Source organism: Nesoenas mayeri (assembly GCF_963082525.1).
Source record: "Nesoenas mayeri genome assembly, chromosome: 1".
Taxonomy (NCBI): Eukaryota; Metazoa; Chordata; class Aves; order Columbiformes; family Columbidae; genus Nesoenas; species Nesoenas mayeri.
In genome coordinates, this window is record NC_137541.1 from 101,990,039 (window position 1) to 102,016,130 (window position 26,092).

The 26,092-nt window shown below is 39.6% G+C and overlaps 1 protein-coding gene across 8 annotated transcripts in view; it reads left to right on the forward strand.

Annotated features, from left to right (window-relative positions):
• Positions 1–26,092, forward strand: part of TBL1X (transducin beta like 1 X-linked) — a 205,885-nt gene that overhangs the window by 100,294 nt on the left and 79,499 nt on the right. For all 8 annotated transcript variants that reach the window (XM_080353892.1, XM_080353897.1, XM_080353891.1 and 5 more), the window contains one exon: positions 10,367–10,474. The gene's annotated coding sequence lies outside the window, so the exon portion shown is untranslated. The remainder of the gene's footprint in view (positions 1–10,366; positions 10,475–26,092) is intronic.

A 26,092-nucleotide genomic window follows, 5' to 3' on the forward strand; every position in this document is an offset into this window, starting at 1 on the left:
TGACTCAAAGCAGGACCAGCTCTGGGATTAGACCAGGCTCTTCTGGAATTGGCCCAGTCAGGACTTGAAAAGTCCAAAGATCATAGAATCAGAATAATTTCAGTTGGAAAAAACCTTTAAGACCATTGAGTCCAACCGTTAACCTCACACTGCCAAGTCCACCACTAAACCATGTCCCTAGGTGCTACCTCTACACGTCTTTTAAACCCCTCCAGGGATGGTGACTCCACCACTTCCTTGGGCAGTCTGTTTCAATGCCTGACAGCACTTTCGGAAGGAGTTTTACCTAATATCCAATTGAAACCTCCTCTGGTGCAACTTGAGGCCATTTCTTCTCATCTTGTCATTTGCTACTTGGGAGAAGAGACCAACCCCCTCCATGCTACAACCTCCTTTCAGGTAGTTGCAGACAGCGATCAGGTCTCCCCTCAGCCTCCTTTTCTCCAAGCTGAACAGCCCCAGTTCCCTCAGCTGCTGCTCATCAGACTTGTGCTCCAGACCCTTCACCAGCTTCGTCACCCTCCTCTGAATTCTCTAGTTCTTCCAACTAGAAGCACTAGATGTCCTCCTTATGACGAGAGGCCCAAAACTGAACACAGGATTCAAGGTGCAGCCTCACGAGGGCTGAGTACAGGGGACGATCATGTCCCTGGTCCTGCTGGCTACGCTATTCCTGATACGCACCAGGATACTGTTGGCCTTTTTGGCCACCTGGGCCACCCTTGAACAGATCAAAGCTCCTGCTCAACCTGTTGTCATCTGTAAGCTTACTGAAGGTGCACGCAATCCCCTCCTCCATATTGTTGATAAAGAGATTAAACAGAACTGGCCTCAGTACTGAGCCCTGGGGAACACCACTCTTGACCAGCTGCCAACTGCATGTAGAAGTAGGAAATATACAAAACAGTGGAGATGAAGCTGGGAAGGAAGGTCTGGCTTTGAATGACAGAGATTGGCTGGCTGATGCGCAAGCATCAGTGTCCTGGGATGAATTTTCCAGTTTCAGGCTGGAGGGAAGGAGTGGGTGGAGAGTGCATGTGAAACTGAGATTTCTGCTCCTGGGTTCACATGAAGAGATCTCCAACAGCTCAGTAGTTAATAACCTGCTAGGTACTTTACCAGACACGGTGAAAACCTGTGATTGCCTTTTTTTACAAAATCAAGTCTGGCAATGTCTGAGTACCTGCCGTTCCTTCACTCTTTTCTGAGATGGATGGTTGGACTGTGATCAAGGGAAGTGCTGACTGAATCTTGTCTTGCTGCTGCTTGATTAACAAGCTAAACCAGTTTGTTTCTGATCCCTGAATAGCTGTATTTAAATTATCTTATTCATTGTTAAATAGTTAAGTATAGCCTTTGGAATTGAACTCATACTGATGGTCATCTTCCCAGCTAAAAGGATGAGGCCATAGTTTAACTTGCAATATTATTTTTAAGCAAATGAATGAATGTCGACTGTCAGGTTTACAACAAACATATTAGGCTCATATTGAAGCAGTACAAGGAGTAATTTCTTCTTATTGTTTTGTGACATGAAGATTTTCTCTGTCCACAATGAGAGTATCCAGGGGAAATAAGCAGATGAAACAATGGTACCAGTCCAGCTGGGTTCTGATGATTCCAAGCGAGAATATGGATTAGTGACCACAGTATAACAAGTGTAAAAGAGGGACGCCCTCTTTTTTCTGTATTCTCAAACTGGCCATTACCAACTTTGTCCCTTTTTATTGTCTGTCCCACAACTTGTTACAAAGGAAGCATAACAGTATAACATCTTAGAGTAATTTTTTTTATCGTTTAAAAGAACTTGATGAGAATTCAGCATTTTCATAATTACTTCATTTCAATAGTGTGACACATTTTGGGAAGACTTTGTCTGCAGTCGTCAAAATTTCAGCCCCTGCAGAGGTTCACTTATTGGAACCTGTTTAGAAATAGAAGCTGCAGGGATACAACGATAAAATAGTTTCTGTTACAACATTAGAAAACTCCGGCTAAGAAATTAAATATTTTTTGTACTTTGTGAAAAGTCTCTAGCAGCTTGCAAAGTGCATAGTTCTGTGGCAGCATGATGTTCAAATCATGACTATTTGCATATAGTTCAAAGATTTTAAAAATGTCTTTTGTCACCTGTCATTCAGAAGGATGTACAAAAAGTAAGTAGCATGGAGAAATTTTGGCTTGAAAGCTATAGCCAGGCCATCATTAGGAAGGAAACCCTGAAAACTATCCTCTTATCCAAACTTCCAAAAATTTCACAGTATCACAGTATCACAGTATGTTCTGGATTGGAAGGGACCTCAAAAGATCATCTAGTCCAATCCCCCTGCTGGAGCAGGAACGCCTAAGTGAGGTTGCACAGGAACTTGTCCAGGTGGGTCTTGAATGTCTCCAGAGAAGGAGACTCCACAACCTCCCTGGGCAGCCTGTTCCAGTGCTCTGTCACCCTTACTGAGAAGAAGTTTTTTCTCAATTTCTCAATTTCTCAATCTCAATTTCTCAAATCTCAATCTCAAATTTCTCAAATCTCAAATTCTCAAATTTCTCAATCTCAATTTCTGAATGTCTGGAAAATTTCCAAAGGCTCTTTCAATGTTTGCGTGTTTCCCTGTTATTTTTTGGCATTGTACAGTTCCATAACGCATATATTTTGTTTCCATTATCTGCCTGGTAGCACCAGCATTTTATACGTAGTGGTCTAATCAAACAAATAGCATTGTTCATTACTAGGAAGAGATTAACGTATTCTATGTCTGGTTTTCTCTCTGCTTTAAATAATGCTGATTTTTTTCTTTGCAAAGATGTACCGCATAAGGAACAAACAAAAATGTTGGCTTAAGAAATACTATTAGTAGAACGGGTCCACAGTACCAGTGATTCAGTCATCTGTCAGCCTAATAAATGGATTAGTGTAAGAGGTGTTCCAGTGGTGAAATGCAGCCCATAGGGCTTCCAGCTAATTATGTTTAAGTTGTTTAGTACTGCTGGGAAGCAGCATCCAGGCAATTACTGAAATCTTTGATGCAGTGTGCACTATTAGAGTGTGTGTTCAGAAACTCATTACCCTTTTCGTGCTTGTGCTGGATGGATTCTAGGAAGCCGACATGAAACAGAGAGCAGGAATCAATAACTAGAAAGACATTTTAGTTAGCTTCTCATCCATTTCCTGATTCAGCAGCTTCTAGCCTAGAGTGTTTCATACAATTGCTGTAAAGTAAGGGGAAAATGCAACTTAAATATATTAATTACCACATATATGCATCTGATGATAGTGACGTGTAGCTGAAGTTCCACACGAGATCAAGTTACAAAAGGCTCTTTGGGGACAAGCCGCTCCCCAGATCCCCTGTGGCATGTCCAAAGTGCTTGCCATCTCTGCTGTAGTAAATTAATTGTAGTTATTTCTCTTAAAGCCTGACCTTGCAACAGTTATTTATGCCTCCGCAACGTCAAGATTATGTCACCACAGTGCCAGTTGTATCCCACCTTCAAAATTTCTTGGAAACTGCAGCTAATCCAAAACAAAGCTGATGATATTGGCTACACACATTAAACCTTGTTTAAGAAAATTGCACCAGCTCTGTCTTTGCCGTGGGCTGCAGTTCACATTACTGATTCACCTTGAGAAAACTGTACACACTCTGCATCGTCCAGATGTGGGAAACAACAAATCCTTCTACGTTGTGCTCTGCAGTTGGGTACCCCCAAGGTGTGCATGCTGAAAGCAATGCGGTATTTGCGCAACCGGGGACCAAAGACTTGAAGGTTCATTTCTTAGGTTAGAATGACAGATCTTCTGGGGGCAAAAGGTACATGAATTAAACTAAATTGGGTGGCTTTCTTTTTAAGCTTGCACTTTTAAATCGTTTAATGGTGATTGTTAGGGCAATGCATTTCTTCTTTGCTGTTTCTCCTCTGCTTTTGCCTGAGGTAGAGCTAAATAGACGAACGGGAGGATTACAGTTCGGTGCTTCTGAAGCAGATCGTTCTTTATCATCTACCTGCAGTATCACAGATTTAATAATTAAGCGCTTTTCTTTATGTTTCTGTCACAGCAGTCCTAGACATGCTGTGCTTTTTGTTTCATGTTTTATAAAGTTCAGCAGAAATCTTATGAGTTCACATCAAGAGAGAAGGATTTTTATTTTTTTTTTTAATCTGGACTTGTTAATTAGAAAAGTAGCATTCCGTTTGCCTAAGGGTTGGGAAAATAAATGTTGTGCTACATGATCCATGTGTATCTTTCTCATAAAAACTTATCAGAATTGCTGTGTTGGATGCTACAGCACCCATGAATCCATGTACTGTAAAAAATCGTCTCTACAGTACTAAGCATTTTGAGAATTGGTACCTGCCTTGGTTACTGACAGCTCAGCTTCCCATGAATTCGTTATCACTACTGAAAGTACTTGCATATCAAATAATGATAGATAGCTCGTGTATCTCCTGCCTCTGAAACTATTATGCATGATAGGGAGAATATCTACTACATTGAAATACACAGGTGAAGCAGAAAAATCTAGAACTGTTGAAGTGTCTGTGCAGGCAAAGCATTGACTGTGGTAAATATTTTTTGAGAATCGATGCTGTAACTGTGGCTTCTGGTCTGGCTCTAAGACTGGTTGTATTAAGTTACTGTTCAGGATGGTAAGAGTTAATTGATCTCTGGAGGAGCCTGCATAAAGGGGGTGGCAGGATATGGCCAGATTAATGAGACTGTACTTCTGAAACTCCTAATTTCATGACGTCTGCTAGCTTTGAGAGACTTAGTTAAGAAGAAACATGAAAAGAGTTTCCACTTGTAGTTTTGTGTTCCCTCCAGACACTGGCTTCAAAGTGGCAGCCCGGGCCCTGTGAGCTGCACCTGAAAGACTGCCATGTTCTGGGGAGAGGCTCTCAAGTCCAAGTATTTTAAGTTTTTCTGCGAAGACAGGGGTTATTTCTAAGGTTTTTCTATTGCTTCGGCTCAGATTTTACCATGGGAAAACTTTTTGCACTAGTACTATAATGAATATTTATTTCAAAGCTGACTCTGGTTTCTGACTGACTCATTAATTTGTTTCCTTCATCAAATCTGACCATTCGTCTATGGTAGATATAAAATAAAAAAAACTTTCCTAACTTCCTTTAGAGGAGGTGGCTACAGGGGAAAGACAAATACACAAGTACCCAGAGAGGAAATTTTTTATCATAGCAAGCCGTTGAATTCTATTTATTTTCTGTATAAGACCTTAGGGCAAATACATTAATATGCAGGCATTGTGTGGGCTTTTCTGAACGGAGATTGAAGTTCCAGTGCACAGGTGCTCTGTGGAAACATGACAGAGAACCCCAGCACGTTGTGTTGTGTTGAAAATAGAGGTCCGGGTTGTGGCTCCACACGACTGCAGTGTTATCCATGATCTTTGTGCCTGCTAATTGCAGGTCATGCCCCAAGGGTGGCCACAGCTGCGGTCATACCTCTGTGATTATGTTTATGTATGATGTTAATCTATAAAGAAACTAAAACCCCGGCGCATCAGCAGAAGTTTTGCAAATGTTGGAATGTTTTTTTCACTCATACGTACACACTTTTTAGGAAGTCCTTTCGAAAATACATTTTAAGTTATTTTTTTTGCAGAAGGGTGGCGTAATTATTGATGTCCTATTGGAACCTTCCATATAGTCCTGCTTAACTACAATCCCCCAGCGGTTATTTTAAAATATTAAGGCTGTTTATCAATTTGAAAGAAAGCAAAATATTGATGTTGTGCACTAGGTATCCTGTACTTTTTTCCCCAGAGATATAGGGAAATCCCTCAAAAATGCTTTTGTAGTTCAGTGTCAGTTGAAGATGGCCTGTTTATCATTTAAACTCCTCTGTGTCTTTAAAAGCCAGAAAGGAGACGAATAATAAACTAGTCACCCAATTAATGTTTGTTTTTTTTTTTTTCTATTATGGAACAGTGTAAAGAGACGTGTGATAGAACAGAGTAGTAATGTTAACTGGTTTGGTTTCTCCTCATCTATGTTGTCTAGTGAAAATAAAACAACTTACTGGAAACTAGGCAGAAATAGTATTTAAACATAAATCAGACTGGAAAAATCATAGAATCATTCTGATTGGAAGAGACCCTCAAGGTCATCAAGTCCAACCATAACCTAACTCTGCCACTAAACTACATCCCTAGAAGCCTCATCTATATGCTTTTTAAACACCTCCAGGGATGGTGACTCAACCACTTCCTCTAAATCTATTTAGAGAAATTTAGCAGGATTTACAAGAACATCTTCCTAAATGATGTGACTAATTACTCTGGATTTAAATCAAGAGTAAATTTACTGTACTATTTAGGTGTTCTTACCCCTAGACACCTGCACAGCTGATAACTTCAAGTCCCTCCTATAAATCCGGCCCCCAGTTTCAGTTTCCTAAAGTTATGCAGGTGCCTGCAAAAGGAAATCTATGTATGAAGCAGTGGATAAATACAGTGTTTCATCTGTGGCACCAAATTCAGGCTTCCTTTAAGTGACTGTGACTTTATTGACCTCTTGATGTAAGTGGTGCTGTGTGGCTTGGCAGCTACCATGCTTGTGCTCAGCCATGTCCCAACTGGGGGTGGGGTGAAAGGCAGCTTTGGCGTTCTTCAGCTGAATTTGCACTTCTGATGTAAGCAGGGATTTTTGTATCGACTGTGTGCAAGTTGGATGTCAGTGTTTTCCATGGTTTTGCTTCAGGGAGGTTGTGTCTGATGGAGCAGCTGAGATATACAGAGATCGATGGACCTATTTACATCGTTTGGCTGACTTTTGTCTTTTCCAGAGTAGTGCGGCATCCAAAGTCATACCATATGGACCAGATTTACAATCAGTGAATATGAATGAAATTTTTGAACTCTTATTTTTGCTTGATATTTAAACATGTTTAAATTTACTGGCAGCTTGGCAGCCCAAAGCGTCGCAACAGCACTAACGCTAGCTAAGTTGGCACTTCCAATATTTTTCCGTATCTTTGCTTAAGGGACAAAATCTTTATGGTTGTTAACTATGAGAGCAGCTCAGTGTAACATTTAGGCAATTTCTTTTTTTTCTTATTTCCTTTTTTCCTCCCACTCCCCCCAGAGTAGGGCTGCGCTGTAGGAACAGAGCTAGAGTTGTGATGCTACGGGGTCATGGTAGCACCTGGATTTTCACTGAGGTGAGGAGCTGCTTGTCTGACCTGCTGAAATACCCTACTAGGAAGCATTTTCTGCCCAGAAAGCTTACTGCCTGCTGGGGTGGACTGGCAAACAGTTAATATCACGAAGCACTGTTTTTCATTGTTCTACGTCTGTGGAGCAGAGGCACAGATTTAGGGAGCAGCAGTGGCATTGCCTGATGTCAGTCATCTCACTAATGCCTCGAATGACTCGAATGTGAAGAGAGCTCCTGCTACCGCTGTCCCGTGACTGAGACCTTTCAGCTCATGGAGGAAAGAACTGGCTTCCTAAATTAGAAGCCAGAATATTATTTGTGGCAGAATGTAGTCTACCTGTCTTTAGAAGGAAGGTTGTAATTCTCTGACTCCACATACGGCTTGAACACGCACCTGCTCTCTCACTGTATGTGTGTGTTAGATGCACAGGTGTGTCACTAAGTATGTGCCAGCACCAGCAGCTTGGCGTGCACACTGTTCACCATCATCCAGTGCTTTAGTTACAAAGCTAAACAATCATTTCAGATCATAATATATTTAATTTATGACCAGCAAGGGGTGACTGTATCACCTGGTCTTCCTTTTTCCATATTGCAAACTTTGCCTGTCTGTATGTAACCCAGTAACTTGCATATGACTGCGGAATAACTTGTATTTTTACAAAAATTCATATTCTAGAAAAGTTACACTAAAACTTGATATCAACAAATGGAGAATCTCTGCATTCTCCTTTGGATAGCTGTGCTCTAATGGTTAGTCACAGGTGGTGCAAAGCATGTGCTTTATTTCTCATTTGAATTTAGCATCAGCTTCCAGATGCTGATTGGTTTTATGCATACCCTTCTTTTCAATATTCACAAGCCAGCCAGTACTTAGTACTTTCTCCCTATGAAAACACTTAGGTGCTGTAATCAAATCGTCTGTCTTTATTTGTTTCCCATAAACTGTACAAGTTGAACTCTTAAATATTTCATATTAAAGTATTTTTACAGTGCTCTAATCACTTTCGCAACTTCTCTTCGCATAGAATTTATTTCAAAGCTTATATTAGCACTTATGTCTGCATGAAATTAGATTTTAAGAAATCATTTTATTGTTGATTAAAACCTTATGGGTAGGTTCATCTGGTAGAATGACAAATTATTACACCCATCCACATGTATGCTCTCACCCAATTGTGAGGGAAATCCGTGTAACTTTTCCGTGTCACTGACACTTATGGATAATTAATAATAAAGAAATAATTTCTTTTAATTTCTGATTTGTCTCTTTCGCCTTGCTTCATTCTTGAAAATCATTTATTTACTTGGCCCTAGTCTTTCAACAAAAAAAACCCTTTTGGTAGAGAGTCAGTATCGATGTATTTACCAATTAGTTATCTGGCAAGGTAAGCAAAGCCAGTCTTAACCACAGGACTTGATCAGCTCTTCCAGCTGGTGTTGCCGGTGCTGCCCCTACTGACACCTCCTGCCTGCTCTGCATTGGCTTGGGAAGACGAGCGGCCTTGACGTGATCCTGTCACCAATAAAAGCTCCAATGATCCACTATATAAGATGCACAAACAGAAAAGATGAAAACGTGGCCTAACCATGAGTATAATAATTGGCAAAAAGAACTAGTACAATTTCTTCAATAAAAATACTTCCATCTACACAATATGAGTATCTGATATTTTACAGTGTCCTTTAAACTCCATGAATCTTGCAGCAGCCTTCAGCACAGATGAGCCAGTTATTTTCCTGGTATTTGTCATCAGAGCAGCCTCAGTATGTGTTAGTTACTGTTGCACAGCATATTGTATTGAATAGAGATAATTTTAATATAATAATACTCTTAACAGTTTTCCCATAAGACATAGAGAATTTGTAACAGAAAAATCCTCTAATTGTTGCTTGGATTTTCAGATTTTATATTTACACAGTTACGATTCTTGAGCATGTTATATTTTCCATCAATATAACATGCTCTACAGAAAAATGAGATGGGATACAATTCAAAAATAAGATGGAGAGATGACAACAGTCATGTCAGAATGCCATCTGAGAATTAGATTGGTAATTATAATGTATAGGTAGCCAGGGAGGTTCATATGCATTCAGTAGACCAACTCAGAAAAACTATGGAGTTCTATGATGCTTGCATAGGCATTTCTTGTCCCTTGTGTAGTGATTCACCTCTGATTAGAATAGGTATAACTCTTTCGCAGGTCAGTAGTTGTGTTTGGTTAGATAGTGTATTTGTCTCACAGTGATGTAAACGAGAACATGCTGTAGTACTGCAGACTGAGAATTAGAGCTGGATTTATGAAAGCTTCTCCTGATGATGTGTTTAAATATGTTATTTATTAAATTGATTATATCATAAAATGCTCCTTAATGTATAGTTTTTAAAGCTGTTAGATGTTTGTGTGGAAGAGTATAATTAATTTTAAAAGTCTCCAATGAATATCTCATTTCACTTTACAGCATTTAATTATTAGATTACATAGACAAAAACTGAGCATAGGGCTTAAGGCTTGCAATGCAGGAGTAGGAAACTATTGTAGATAGATGGTGGTTGAATGGCAGAGGAAATAGGAGATAAGGCTTTACTTATCATGCTTAATGGTAGGCATGGAGAAGTCTGCAAATAGGTTTATTTTTGCAATAGAATGCCAGACTATCTTGCATCTTCGAATTTTGTAAATGCTTTCCTTTAGACTTTCCTCCCTCAACATGCGGGAAGGTAATTTCTTTGGCCTGCTTACTTCTTTTTGCACAGAAGTGATACTCACTCAGTCAGTCCCCAGCAGGAGCTTTCTCAGGGAGCCCTTTTGGGTGCCCTGCGCTGCTCTGGGACAACTCGCTGGTGTTTCTGCCCTGTTTTCTGCAGCGGGTCTGGATGAGTTGTTTGCTGGTGTTGCACTTGACCAAAGAGGCTGAAAAATGTTGAGCCATGCTCAATGTATGTTGGGACTCTTTTGGGTTCCTGAAAAAGTGCTGGGCTTTGCAAAGCCCTTGAAAGCTGTGAGTTGCTGGGGCTGGCCCTTGCCTCTTTGATTCCCTCTCTGATGGGTGGTGGGTTTTTTTTGTCCAAAGCTCCTAAATTGGGAAATAGTACCTTAGCAAATGCTCAAAGCAAAAGGATTCAAATCCCGTTGTTTTGATGAGGTGATGGAAACTGGCTGATGAGTACCTTTGTCTCTCATTGCAGCCCTCTCAGCTGTCAGATGCGGTGATCTCCATGGTAACTCCAACCCCCAGACTCTTGACAGCAGCCTGCGAGGAGCAGCATTCAGCAGCTCGAGGGTCTCACGACCAGGTAAGCCAAAAGTAATCAGCAAACAGGAGACTACCACAAGAACGTGGTTTGCTATCCAGCTGCCTTTCAGGTTTTTCCCTGGTGAAGCCACAGGTACGGTTAGTTCCTGGGCATATACGTGATGATGTACTTGGACCGCTGCTGTCATATCCCTTATGAGGAAAGGCTGAGTGAGCTGGGTCTCTTTAGCTTGGAGGAGACTGAGGGGTGACCTCATTAATGTCTACAGATATATAAAGGGTGAGCGTCACAAGGATGGAGCCAGGCTATTCTTGTTGACAACCAATGATAGGACAAGGGGAAATGGGTTCAAACTGGAACACAGGAGGTTCCACTTAAATTTGAGAAGAAACTTCTCCACAGTGAGGGTGACAGAGCACTGGAACAGGCTGCCCAGGGGGTTATGGAGTCTCCTTCTCTGAAGACATTCAAAACCCAGCTGGACACATTCCTGTGTAACCTCATCTAGGTGTTCCTGCTCCGGCAGGGGGATTGGACTGGATGATCTTTGGAGGTCCCTTCCATTCCCTAACATTCTGTGATTTAAGGCTGTGGCAGTCTAGCTCTCTCAAATAGAGACATTTGGCAAAAGGTCTACCTTTATTCAGGGTTTTTTTCAAGGTTACAGATTGAAGAGCCACAATGTAACAAAGCAAAGAAGCACTGTATGGTTCTTTAGGTGTCTTCAGCATTAAGTAATTGCTATGCTAGGAAATAACCCCAGAACCCATCAGTGATAAAATCTGTCTTACCACAGTACGTACACCGCTGTCAGCACTGCCTGGTCACTAACATTAGGCCTGAGCTCTCCTACTCTCCTGGAATGGACCAGAGGTTGTTTCTGTGTTCATGTAACACTCACTGGTTCTCTGCAGCCTTTGCAGATTGCTGCTGTGCTCTTTTCACACAACTTTCTGAATACCTCACTGTGCTAATAACAGCATGTGGGGCATTCTGGTTAACACCTTAACACCTTTTTTGGTGACTTATGGAGAAACCATGAAAGAAAAACAAGATCTTTGCCATCTTTGGAAAACAGTGCGGCGGCTATACACCTGTAATCACTATTCCAGTATCACTAATGCTGTGAACAAAAGTAGCATCTCTGGTGCCATGCACTTAAGTGTGTGGGGATTCTTATTACTCCTTCTTGTCATAAGATTTCACTGGCATTTGTATTGAATTGTTTCTGTGCCACAAAGATGGTATTTATTTTTTAAGTCCTTGTCTTTTATGCACCCTTTTCCGGGTATTACCTGCATTATTTCTTTCTTGCTTGCTACGTAAGTCCGCTTGGCTGCAATACACTGTCCTTGTCTTACAAAGCAATCCATATTACTCTGAATAACTGCTCTGCTACCTTTATTAACCAATCCAACATTTTTTTGTGCCATAACTACCATCAACAATATTTACTTTTGTATCGTTCATGGTACTCTTAGATAATGTTGAGCTAGTACTGGATGATTTTGTTGGGGTAATGTCAAACACTCTTCTTCAATTATTATTTCTTGTTAACAGCTACTGTTTTCTATCTGTGTCTTAATCACTGTCAATGGTACTGATAATAATTTCCTAACTCTGAATGTTGTGTGGCTGTAAGCTAAATACTGTTCAAGAGTCTGCATGTTTCACCCATGGAATAACTTGTACTGACCACAGTTTGTAGCTTTATCAGATGATTAAATCAACCTTTCTGTTTTACTGACCATGTTTCTATAAAATGATGTTGAATGACATCGGTTTTATTTGTGTCATTTCCCAGTGAATTTATCCTTTATCAGTTTGCTGGTTCTTTTGCTTGAGATTAATAATGGCTTAGAGCTCTGTAATTACTGAGATCATACCACCAACCATCTTCAAATATTGCCAGGAGATGGTAGCAGTCTTACTGAATTTCTCTGGTGTTCCAAAATGTATTGAAAATTAGCATCATTGAAATTAAACTCTCGCAAACACTTTTAAGACTCTAAGGCACAAATTTTCTGGGTGTGCTTTTTAAAGTTGTCTTTCAACATTCTTTTTGGTTACTAATGGCCTCCTTATCTGTAAAAATGCCTTTTTTCTACTTACAAATAAGAAAACATATGTTATTTTGGGGAGATTTTTTGCATAGCGTGTTTGTATTCTTTTAAAATATGAATCAGAAATTGGAGGCCCTCTGCTTTCTAGTCTTTTTTCCTTTAGGCGCAAATTCCCTATTCACGTTAATTTCTAGATGAGTTTGTTGGGGGTTTTTTAGTTGCGATGTATATTTCAATCTAATTACACCCCTAACCCAGAACTATAGTGTGATTTTATTTTTTTTGGCAGAGGTTGCCTTTTTTGAACTCTTTAATAGTGGTGTTTGGTCCCTGGTGGCAGTGGGATAAGGAGAGCCCTTCCACATTTTCATTTCTGTTCATTTTCTTATAGTTTACTGGGCTAATGAACTTCCGTGCTTGTGCTTAACTAAACTTTTTATATTGAATGCACAGTTCCGGAGTGTAATTATCATTTTGGTGTTAGAAAGAACAAAAAAAAATCAGGAGCGCCTGATGTGTTACTACTGCCTGCATGGTATTTCTGTCTCACACCTCTCAGATGGATGGATGTTCCTTCATAGTTCTTTTCACATTTTACAAATACAAACTTAAGTAGCACGTCATCCAGTTCTCTGATAGGGTTTAGTGGTGTTCCATCTCATAGTAACACTGGGACTTTCATCTCCACAAGAAAATGTCTCTAACCAGTCTAGGGTGAACACAGAGCCAAGAAAGGCAGAAAATGTAATGTTTCAAAGAAAGAAGCTCCAGGAAAATTTCATGTAACTTCCTGGCGTCAAATGCAGCAGAAACTCCCTGTTGGAATTTGTTACTAGGAGCACCAGTGCAAATCTGCTTGGCTGGTTCTGTAATGGCTGCTTATCTGCACCAGTATGAGGAAACCCAAAAGCAGAGAAAAACATTTGGATTTTACAAAGTTAGTAGTTATTTTTAGTGGATCATCCCTTGTGCCTGGGAATGGACCACAGAAGTTTCTTGAGTCCTGTGTTTTGCTGGTTTAGTTACCCAAGGAAGGGCAACAATTTTTACATGGTGAGTGTCAGAGCACTTTCGGACTTTCCACTAGGTAGACATGAGACTTATTTCAACAAGTTAGTAAAAGCTTTTGAAAATTATGGCCAAAATCACTATCAAGACTAATAAAAGTATGTTTTAACAAAATATGGGCAAGTTAATTTTGTCTCATGCATTCTTACTGTTATTGTTATCATTGATATGATGGGGGTGACAATGACAAGAGGCCGACTGTATCAAGATCATGTGTGATATATTGTATGAATACAGAGAGAATTATAGTATCTTGACTAGAAAACCTTAGAGTGTAAAAAGCAAGGTGAAACAGAAATGAGGCAAAATTAGATGTGAGAATGGGAAGAATTCGGGCAGTTCATTTAGAAACAGTAGGAGTGTGCACTTGATACTTAGGAAGAAACTGATCACCCTTTACTAGGTTGATGTTTATTGTATGAATTAGTTACTTTGAATTTAAGAATGAGTTGGGTAGGATGTAAGTGGAAGATTTTTAAAATAGATCATCTGATATGCTGAACAGGTTTCTGTTGTTCAATGAGCCCGAAATGGTGCAGTTTGAGAATGTCCCAAGTGAAAAGTGATGGCGCGGGTTGTGGCTCTCTTTGGTAGAAGTGCACAGGCGTAGATTAGCATAAGAAAATGTTAAAGATTCTTTTTGAAAAGTATTTCCAGAACAGTGTTTTTTCAAAAACATTTCAGAAGCATTCATTTGATGTGATAAGGATATTTTGTTATATATAGGTCTGCATTGAAATGGTTGATTTTGATGAAATGTGTGTCTTATTTCTACATAAGAAGAACATTGCATTTTATATAAGAAAAGTGAAAGAAGCTATCACCTAAGAGTTGGCTTCCAAGTGCCTGAGTTTGAAAAATAGTATAGTACACCTGTCCATACTTTTTCCTTAGCAACTTTTATAATTCTTTTATAGTTATTGATTTTAATGATTTGTTTTAATTTATTTAGAACTTTATCAATGGTCTTACACAGGCAGAGAGAAGCTTTCTGTGTGGTAACAACAGATGCTGTTGGCACTAGATCCCACCAAATCATTTTGTTAGTCAGTTAGATTTATGAACTAGAAAAATCAAACTCCTTTTAAACAGTATCCTTTATAATACAATTCTTGGTTTCAGTTAATAAACTGTATTGATTTTGATTTCCAAAATTGTTTTTCAAGTATTGTTAAAAAATAATACGGCACCTGTTGGCCTACACATGAACTATTTCCGTTGACTACTCAGCATTCATTGCTCATAGTGTTTTTTAAAATACACATATTTTTAAACAGTGTAAGAATAAACATTATTTAAATTTGCAGCTCTTCAGAGGCTAAAGCGGAGTTTTATTTGTATATTCTCTGATGCTTCTCCTGCTACGTGGTGAATCACAGTTAACTGACCTCTGGTTTTATTAATGAAATATTACTCAATCAGTATTTTTTGACCTTTTAGCCAAGTCAGAAGAAAGTATATCTAGCTAGAACATGAACTTGTCTATTAGGTAACAATTTTTATGCCTCTACGTTACTCTTGAGAGATAAGGAAACTACTATGCAAGGCATGGCCAGCTTCTGAGATACTTGCTTTGAGCCCTTTTGATAGGGTAGTATTTTAAACTGCTTCTAGTGGAATAAGATTATTGTTCTTTAAAGAAAAAAAAAAAGGTTTTTTTCTTTAACACAGCTAAGGTTCCAAGGAAGGTTTTGGTGAATTGAAGAGAGGCTTGAGGATGTGAGCATTTCAAAATAAAATGGTAAAATGCATGATATTTTGATTTTTAGACTGAGGTGATTATTTAAGGCATCACTCAGACCTTTTAGGACTGGGCTGTGCCAGTCCTGTGTTGTCTGTCCTTTGATTTGTAGAGCACACAAGGACACCACATTCACCGCGCCAAGCAGTGGGAAGTGTTAGTAATAGATATGCAGAGTGGAGAAAGACAATTTTGGTTGTAATTGTTAATTACTGTATATTTAGCTGGAGTGCCAGATGAAGCGAAAGGTGCATATCTCCATGAGGCGTGAGTGAAATCAGGTTTAGAAACTGGCCGCTGCTCAGAAGTGTTGGAGCTGTGGCGGGGTGGGTGAGCACAGAGCTCAGCACTGCCCCGGGCTGCTCCTGTCAGTTCGCTCCCCAGAGACTTCACACAGACGAATGACTCTTCTTCACCCACCTGAGGTTTGCTTAACCTGGCTGGGGAGAACTGCAGAAATTTGCCCAGGTCAGTGAGTTCAGTTCACGCCGTCGCACCCTTGGAAAATTCAGGTACGTCGTTGTACACATGCTGCGCAAACACTGCGTGCGTAGCACGTTGCAGAGACATCGTATGTTCTGCAAACTACCTGTAACGAGGGATTATGTATGGGTAGGAAATCTGCTGCTTCCCAAACAGACTTAGGACAGTTTTCCTCTGAAGAATAGGGTTTTCTGCTTTGTAAAAGGCTGGTTCACATGATGCTTTTGTTGTAAACTGAATTCTTCTGTCACGTTACACTGTAGAAATGGAATTACTACAGGCAGTCTAGTTAAATATACTCCTAAATATCCGAACATCTCATACAGTTGTCCCACACAGAAACAGAACACGTAATATAATTGCGATTTCAGTAAGTTGTGTCTCTATAAATTAAGGGTTGAAGATGTATAGGATGTATATTGTTGTTTACGTATTTGTTTGAGTTGTTCTCACCCAAACTGCTTTGATTCAGTGGAAGATTAATATTATTTATGGATAATCATACTATTATATAGATAGTATATACTAAAGATTTGTGCCCAGTATACAGATTAACATCAGTTAATTTCAGGAGAGTTTCCATCTTCAGGCAGCCTGTGAGTATTTTCACATGATATTTTACTCTCCAGTCTTCACTCTGAATACTGCAAATGAAAATAAATAAAATAATTATTTTTCTCAAAAGTTTACTTGTCTATAGTAATGACAGCTAAGATGTAATTCTTTGATGTGAACTGGTGAGGTTTCAGGTATAATTAATCAAATTCGAATTACAAGTATGTCATCACTGATAATACATTTTTACTCATGCACCAAGGTCACAGGTTCACATTAGGATTTGTAATGCGGTACCTTGGCCAAAGCTTTTATTTCATAACTGTTCATTACACTGACTTAGTAAAGTTGTTGTAATGGTGTAGTTGGAGAGCTGGAGAAAAGAGAGCTCAGACAGTCACTTGCTCTGGTTGAGCTGTAAGGGACAGCAAACTCCAGCGAAGGAGCAGAGTTAACAGTTCTATGTTGGTGTAACTATTTGCACAGGATTTCTCAAAACAGTTGTATTGACTTGGGCAAAGCCCATTCCCTTTGAATAACCCACGTTGCATTCAGACCTTCAGACCTGAGGTGGCTTCCCAGGGCTTTGTAGTGTCATATCTTCTCCTAATAAAGATTTCAGGAGGTTGGGTTAACGTGGCTGCTGCCTGCTCAGAAAATTCATGTAGAATAGGAAAGACACTCTTCCAAACAATTTCACTGTTGTAATAAAACAAATGTGTTTGTAAATTTTGTTATATCTGAGATGATTAACATTTATTTATTGGTTATTCTGTGGGCTGCAACATAAATTAGCAAGCATCCAAAATTTCTGTTACATGAATTGTGTTTATTGTCAACTTAAATCCATTTAAATAAGCTTACTTAAACTGATGCATGCACAAATTAATTTCCCTTTTATCTAGCCTACTTCCAGTTCTAATAAACGGAATAATCAATCATAGGAGCCGCCTTCTATAACATGATTGTGTATTGCTGATAAAGCAAATGTAAAATAATTTCTCACCAGTCGTTGCTGTTGCCCCCATAATCAAGGTCACTGGATATAATGATTGTTCTTAATCATTTTTACGTTCCTTAACAGAAAATAGAAAGAAAAAAACCAACTTCTTCTTGCATGTTTAAAGAATGATTACATTCAACATTGTAAAACTAACTGAAAAAGTATAAAGTATTTTTAATTCTCCACTACATAGAAAAGACGCCAGTCTGACTCAAAAGGGCAACAATAATGTGTTTTGAAGAGTTTGTACTGTAGGGATCTACCCACAACCTTGTCAGTAATAGATGGTCTGAGGCCACCAGCACCTTTCTTACTGATTCCAGTGAGTCCAGGTCTCTGGCTAAGCATTTTCTCTCTGTGTTGAAATATAAAGTGCCAAAGTCTGAGATTAGCTTCACGGAAGATAATGGAATACAAAACAAACCAGCCGCAATTAAAGCTTCCCTTTAGGTTACTGTTTGAGAGCCTCCTTAATACATTAGCTACATCACATACCTTTTTCCCACATGGAACTGGAACTGGCCTGCAAGTGAAATAACATTTTTATGCTGAACTATTTACACTATATATTAATTGTCTATGATCTTTTAATTATACACATATGTACTATATCACACATTTAATAACTTCTGTCTAGATAGGCGATTATGAAGAATATAGACTATGTGAAAGATCGACTTGCTGTTGGTTTCAAGTAGTATTTTACACCTTCTCAGCTGCAGTATTTTAGGAGCATTTTACAGCTTGCCTTTACCAACCAATTCTTCCTTCTGCAATTGCAAAAGGCATTAAAGCAAGCTTGTGTTCTAGCTGATTTATCTAAAACCTTGTGTTCAGAATATGTCCCATTAAGTGTAGCTGACAAGATTAGAAAAACAGCAATCTGTCCTAAGAAGTGTTCCTACCATGCTAGCTAATGGCAATTTCTGTACTGCTAGTTCAGAAATACTATTACAGATCAAGGTATAGCAAGGAGTTGCTTTGAAATGGTGTGTAGGTGTATCCTGAGCACTCAGATGCTGCTTCTGGTATTTTAGCTTAAGGATCCTGCTGCTGTTTCTGCCTCTTCTGCTCAACACAGATAGCAAAACAAAATTAGTTTGAAGAAATCTTGGTGTAATTCAAGAGTGGCTGCTGCCTTTTATACAGGAATTGAATCATATGGTCCATTGTGTGGTTTAACCCAAGCTAGCAATGCAACCATGATAGCCACTTGCTCACCCCGTTTTCCACCCCCCCAACAGGGGAGAGAATCAAAAGGGAAGAGAGAAACTTGGATTGAGATAAACACAGTTTAATAAAATAACAAAATACTAATACACTACTAATATATCTATCTATCTATCTGTCTATCTATCTATCTTTCTATCTATATATAATAGAAATAAAATATACTCAAGGCAATTCCTTGTGAACTCCATTCACAACTGAGCAGCTGGTCCCAGCAAGCCACACCTGGTCCCACAGCTGATCCCAGAGAGAGAAAAATAGAGGAAAAAGGCAGAAAAGCCCAGAGGCCTCTGTGAAATGGCAAAAGGCCGAGCTAAATGTCCCAACCAAAACCTCCCCCGCTATCCCCAGAGAGAGAGAGAACGGAAGAGGAGAGCAAGAAACCAGAAGGCCCCACTCTTAAATCTGGAGCATGATGCTAATGGGATGGAATACTCTCATTGACGAGTCTGGATGTCAGTCAAGCTCTGCCCCATCCGTGCCCCACTTCCTCGATACCTCACACCTGTGGGCAGAGCACTCAGAGTGTCCTTGACGCTCAGACCAGAGCAATTAAAACATTAACTCTATCCCAGAGTGTTATCTACTTCTTCTCAAACACAGTCCAAATAATGACCATGCTAGCTATGAAAAAGAAAGGTTTGTAACTGCATGAAGAAAATTAGCCCATTTTCAGTCAAACCACCAGCACACCTGTAAACTCAAACTAGACTTTAGCATGTTAATCATCTTCTCTTATTAATAATAAGTTCAATGTTAGAGACTTGCTTAATACTAGAATGTCTTATGTCTGTAGAGAAATGAAATGGAGAAAATATGCCTATTTGTCGTTTGAGCTTTCAAGTTATAAACTTTTTTCCAAAAAAGACTTGACATTAATACATTTTGACATTGAGATGAGTCTTTTCCTCTGTATTAAAAATTTAGCATCATCATGCAAAAATAATATTCCTTTTACTGGCACAAAAGAAGGGTGTAGTGCACCTTCTTGAATAAATATTGTAATTTGGCCTTAAACGAAACAGTGTCTCCTTGTGACTTACGTGATTCCATTCCATGAACAGATATATTAAACATCTTGGGTCATTTGAGGTTAATCATTTGCTTCAAAATGTTTGTTGACCTCAAATTTAAATGAATCCCACGTTTTCAAAATGCGTTACTTTAGGTTTTAGCACAGTGACCTCATTTTACACTGCCAGTTTCATGATTTTTTTGCACATTCTTTATTTTTTGAGCCAAAAGTTCATCTGTGATAAAATATGACTGAGACTAAACTTCGTGTCTGATATGCCAGGAGGTCTTTCCAACCATGTTTTCCCAAAGCATTGCTTCAGACCATTCCAGATTATACAATATCATTCCAATATTTTTTGTTCATTTCATTCTTTTTAACAACTCTAGATTTATGTCAAACTATCATAGTGGGATGCTTTGAGTGGGTACATCTCTATTTAGTAGTAAACTGGAGAAGCCATTTTGCCTTTTTATGCATGCATTCAATTTCTCTCTAGATACTGATAGATCTTGGCAAATTTTCTGCCTAATACTAAGTCCAAATATTTTAAATTCATCCTGATCAGATAATAATTTGGAAGTGGTTTAATATCTAGAGTCTTTGCAAGCTCAAAGACTGAAAATTCTCCCCATAAGTAAATATCTAAAATGATGCAAAGATCATTAAAGAAGAGTAAGAATGCCAGTTTTAAATAAAATAACCCAAGATCAGAGGACACAAGCTCTCCGTAGTGACGTGAATCTGCAAGGGATGGCAAGCGGGATGAGGAGAAGCAGTTGAGTCGGAGAGGTTGAATGGGAGGGAGGACAAAATGTTCTGGCAACCCCAGCTGGGAGGCTGGATCCCTGGGATCCTCTGAGTTTCTCCACTTCATCGATGCTTGATTAGCTAGTGTGGCCAAAATCAAAAAATGAGGGAAAATTTGGTATCTATCTGAGGTAGATTAAGCTTATTATTATTGCCTGTTACCAATATTGTGATAGTTATAAATACAAATTTGCCAACTGATGGTTTTTTCCTATAAACTTAACCATCTTTCCTTTACATTAACTTTTCCGTCAATGTTTTAAGAATTTACAAAATCTCTTTCCATAGAATTTCTCCTTCTCACGCAATGGTTATTTCAGTAATTCCCCACAGCTTTCATGGTGCTATGTCTCTCAGAGCTCTCTCTTCTTATCCTCTTTGCCTGTCCCGTAGTCAGTGTCTGCTCTCACCCTCCATACAGTGCTGTGCATAAAGCCTGTCTTAACTTTGCTCAAGGTTTTTTGAACTCTGGCCTCCTCACATATGTTGTTCTCATGACTCTTAAGTCAGTTTTGGTTTAAGATTTGACAGGAGAGTGAATTTTAAGAATTCATTGCTACGTAATGGTCTGCATCATTATATTATGTTTTGGGTTCCTAAAATTTTGACACAAATATATTGGAGATGAAAGAGATTGCATTTGTATTGATTTAAAATGTTATTGCTATGCAGTGGAAGAACTGCATGTCCCTTTGAAAGGGAGAGCAAAATAGGAGTGGCCTTGTTTTTGCAGGGTTGGAGGAAATAAAATTTCTGGTACTGCAGTGTGTTCATTATTACTGGAGTTGGTGTGCTGATGAAACATTTCAGGTATATGGTTTTTGCTATTGCTTTGTCCCAGTTACTCTAGTTGACCACTAAACTCAGCCCCAGGACTCGTTTACATAATTTTAATTGTACTTTTCAGTAGATTTAGAGAGAGTTCACACACCAGGTTTTATTAATCAAGTGGTTTCTTCTAGAAACTTGCATCATTCCCTTTATTGTAGTTGTTTGTCTTGAGAAATTACCAGAAGCCGTAAATGGGGGATTTAGCTAAAAACTTTGTGAAGATGGCGGGTCTCGATCTCTCTCCTGTGAAGGTGTTACCTGGGAAGGCAGATGCTGAGCTGTTTACCACAGTCAGACGTGACGGCTCCATTCTAAATTAAATCTACCCGCGCTGGTTAGCATGGATCTAATCAAATCACTTGCACCATCTGATCTGGGCCTGTCGCCTTTCATTATCCAAGCTCATTTAAACTGCTTTAAACTAGGACCGAACTGATAAAACAGATAAATTCATGCATCTGTGATCACATTTTCCTACTGTTGTGTTTTGTATCATCTGAGCCTAAAGACTAGGGGTAAAAAACCCTAAAACCAATGACAATTTATTGCGTACTATGTCTTGTCATCTGAATAGTTCTTTTAATTTAGCCACTCTTAGTTTTGTTTTGAACAATGTAGAATGCCTTTTTGTTAACATGTACAGTTTCTAACTGATATAGCATATAAAAATTAACATTCTCCCCTTAGAAATTACCTCTGTTCCTTCTAGATCATAAATAATATATAAGAAGTTATCTGTTTATTATTTACAAAGCATAGTGACTTTTTAACAGTTGCAAACAACAGTTATTTCCTTCTCTCATAATTAATAGGCTTTTCAGTCGAGTATTGGAATAAAAACAGTCACTGTTATGCTTCCCCTATCCCCATTTCATCCATCAAGATCTGGACAGGCTGGAAAGTTGGGCGGTGAAAAACTTAATGAAATATAACAAGGGAAAGGGTGGAGGCTTGCATCTGGGCAGGAACAACCCCGGGTTCTAGCATAAGTTGGGAAATGATCTGTTAGAGCAGCGTAGGGGAAAGGGACTTGGGGGTCCTGGTGGACAGCAGGATGACCATGAGCCAGCACTGTGCCCTTGTGGCCAGGAAGGCCAATGGCATCCTGGGATGTATTAGAAGGGAGGTGGTTAGTAGATGGAGAGAGGTTCTCCTTCCCCTCTACTCTGCCCTGGTGAGACCACATCTGGAATATTGTGTCCAGTTCTGGGCCCCTCAGTTCCAGGACAGGGAACTGATGGAGAGAGTCCAGCGTAGGGCAACAAAGAAGATGAAGGGAGTGGAGCATCTTCCTTATGAGGAAAGGCTGAGGGAGCTGGGGCACTTTAGCTTGGAGAAGACTGAGGGGTGACCTCATTAATGTTTATAAATATGTAAAGGGTGAGTGTCACAAGGATGGAGCCAGACTATTCTTGGTGACAACCAATGACAGGACAAGGGGAAATGGGTTCAAATTGGAACACAGGAGGTTCCACTGAAATACGAGAAGGAACTTCTTCACGGTGAGTGTGCCAGAACACTGGAACAGGCTGCCCAGGGGGGTTGTGGAGTCTCCTTCTCTGGAGACATTCAAAACCCGCCTGGACACATTCCTGTGTAACCTCATCTAGGTGTTCCTGCTCCGGCAGGGGGATTGGACTGGATGATCTTTGAAGGTCCCTTCCAATCCCTGACATTCTGTGATTCTGTGACATGATGATGTCACAGAGGTTCCTTCCATTCCCTGACATTATGTGATTCTGTAAATGTTAAGAAAACAGACCTGGGAGCAAAAGGGAACTGGGTTATCAGTAGAATTCTTATGAACTTCTGACTTCACATACATTTTATAAAAGCTATCATTATTAGTTTTGGTTTCCTCATAAATGGCATTTGATTGTCTGTAATCCTCAAGTTTGAATTCTGCTTTTGCATTTCTGTCACCTGCAATACCTTTGGTCTGGCAACTGAGGAAATGAGACTGTTGAAGGCAAAATAGCCACCAGGACTTGATTCCTGATTGGTTTTGCAGGCATTTGTAATGCTTGCTCATCCAATTAGTTAACCATTACGTAAAGTCGGCCTACTAAGCTGAAATGGAGGTAAAAGGATGTGGTCAAGACTTAAGATGTGGTTAGTTACTGTGTGCAGTGCAGATGTCACTGGGTTTTGCAGCACCCCAGGGCTCAGGGAGGGATGAGAGGGGGCATCATTTTCCCGAGTTGGCTTAAACAACAACTGATATTATTTACCTCTTGAAACTGGCAGAACAGTGGAAGTATTTCCAAATGCATAAAGATTTGGGAAGGAGGAACAACTGAAAAATTAAGTGTTGTATGCTTTGCTTAATGGTGCATCATCTTTTGAAATAGTAGAATGGGGTATTGAATGTACTGAAATAAACCATTATTTCTCTTGTATTTAAAGGATTTTTTTATGTTAAAGGCTAAATTATGCCTTCTAACTTGCATGCAGATTCTGGAGCATAGCAGCATAGCTGTTTCGCATATGAGTATCTTCACTGTATGCTGAGAACCGGTGCTGGTGCACATGGTAACAAGTGAGCATTTGCTGCGTATTTTATGTTTAGCTGGAGTCTGAACTGAAAAAAGACAATCAGGTGTAACTTACCTTCTCTGTACAACAGTCGAATGGTTGAATAAGTTTTGGTCAGATACAGCTGTTGGTTTCTATCTATGGCAACCACACTACAAAAAGGAGTATTGGGGTACTGCCCCCGGAGATCTAAGCTAATTTCGCTTTGACACACCTTAGTAGCAGTGATACGTATGAAAAAAAAATCGGCAGGTTGATTTTGGGATTCCCAGAGTCAATTTTATTCCCACTGACTCTGGGAATGATATGAAAAGCAAGATAAAATCCTTAGTTGGTAATGCTGTTTGTTCTCATGGCTCTGCAGGCTGTACAGCCAGAAGCGCAGCACCGCACCAGTGGGGCCACAGTGCTGTACTGATTCTGTGGAGTTGTCCCACTCCCCAAGTGTCCTGCAGCCTCTCGGGGTCATTCAGGCTTTCTGCTTGGCCATCAGGCATTCCTAGAGGTTTCAATAAGGAAGAAATTGCAGGTCACATGAATACAATTCTTGTACAGTTGAACTCAGTGATCTTACAGGTGTTTTCAAACCTAAAAGGTTCTGCGATTTTATGTAGTAGTTTTAGCTCCAGCCCTTCTACTGCCTACATAACCTGGCACAATTGAGTTTGAATTTTTGTATATTTTTTTATGCGACAAATATTTCCAGATTTAACCATTCACTTTTTTAAATGGTAGCAGTAAGAAGTGGCTGATACCAAAACGAGGCAGATGACAGTGATCTCCTTCCTTCCTTCCTTCCTTCCTTCCTTCCTTCCTTCCTTCCTTCCTTCCTTCCTTCCTCCCTCCCTCCCTCCCTCCCTCCCTCCCTCCCTCCCTCCCTCCCTCCCTCCCTCCCTCCCTCCCTCCTTCCCTCCTTCCCTCCTACTGTTACAAATCTAATTAATGCTACTTGGTATAGAGGAAGTCAGGTGTTGATTTCACCACATACTGTAAATGTTGCCAGGTTTAGTCAACTGTGTCTTGGAAATAGAAAACTGCAAGATTTCAGCCACGCCAACGTAAAGTTTACCTTCATTCTGAATGCCCCACACCCTGAAAGGAAATGGGGAAATTATGAAAGTGTAACAAAGAAACTGTGAAAGACAAGAATAATCATGAGAGGTGATGTAAGAAAGAGCAAGCTGAGAAAGGGGGGAAGGCGTCCCTCCCTTAGAGCTTCAGGCAATGAGGCTCCACAAGTCCCCCGGGATCACTGTCGTTCCCCTGCTTCACCTGAGAGGCATGAAGTCTCATCCTTTAATAACTACAGTGGGTTTAGTCAAGAGCTTTAGCTGCAAGTTCTTTGGGAAAGAGGCTTTGCCTTTGCATTCCCGTCAGATGGACTTGCCGTATTGTGCAGCAGTTAAAAAATAACCTCTGTTATAATGCCAGTGATGAAAACAAGGGGAGCAAAAAAGGCAAGGATGTGTGTTTCTGCAATTGCTGAAAAATGGGTTATACTTCTAGCGCTTCGTTCTCTTCCACTAAGAAAGTGCTTCTGCTTTTATTTTGTTGTTTTTCTGGAAGATGAATAGAGGGAATAGGGCTATAAGCAGCTGTAAAGGGAGTTTTTAGTTGTCTAAGTACATGCACAAATTAGATTTCCCCTCCCCTGCTTCTTCTGGATATCTGCCAGTTAATAATTTGAATTAACAGGAAGCTGGAAGGTTGGGAGTGTGATGAAATTCAATCAACCTTGAATTCAAAGTCAGGGTTGGGTTTTTTTGTTGTTGTGATGATGATGTGTCTTGAAGGATATTTTTAGAGGGAAGGTATGTGTTGGTTTATATTCTTTTATAAGTTTTCATAGAATCATAGAATGTCCAGAGTTGAAAGGCACCCACAGGGATCATCGAGTCCAACTCCTGTCCCTGCATGTGACAACCCCACAGTCCATTATCAGGTTTACATTATCATCTTGGGTTTTATTTCATTTTTTATGTAAGTTTTGTCCAGTCAATTACCACAAAACACTGGTGAGGCTGATGAATCCTGAGTGAACTCTTATAAAGCACTTTACAATGGGCTGTCAGGGGAAAGATTAAGTTGTATTTCCCAAGGTTGCAAAGTTGGAATTGACAATCAAATGTAATCTTCAGGAATCAGTCTTCAGTCTGAACTGCTTAGTTTCTCTCATTATTTTGAATTATAAAACATACTTTATTAGGACAATGTGGAGTAAGCTTGAAATATTTTCTCTTTATTTCAATGTTCAATTGATTGTTTTATTTTCAAGCATGTTGTGGTTCCAAATAAATGTAGTAATTTTCAGTACTACAAGCAT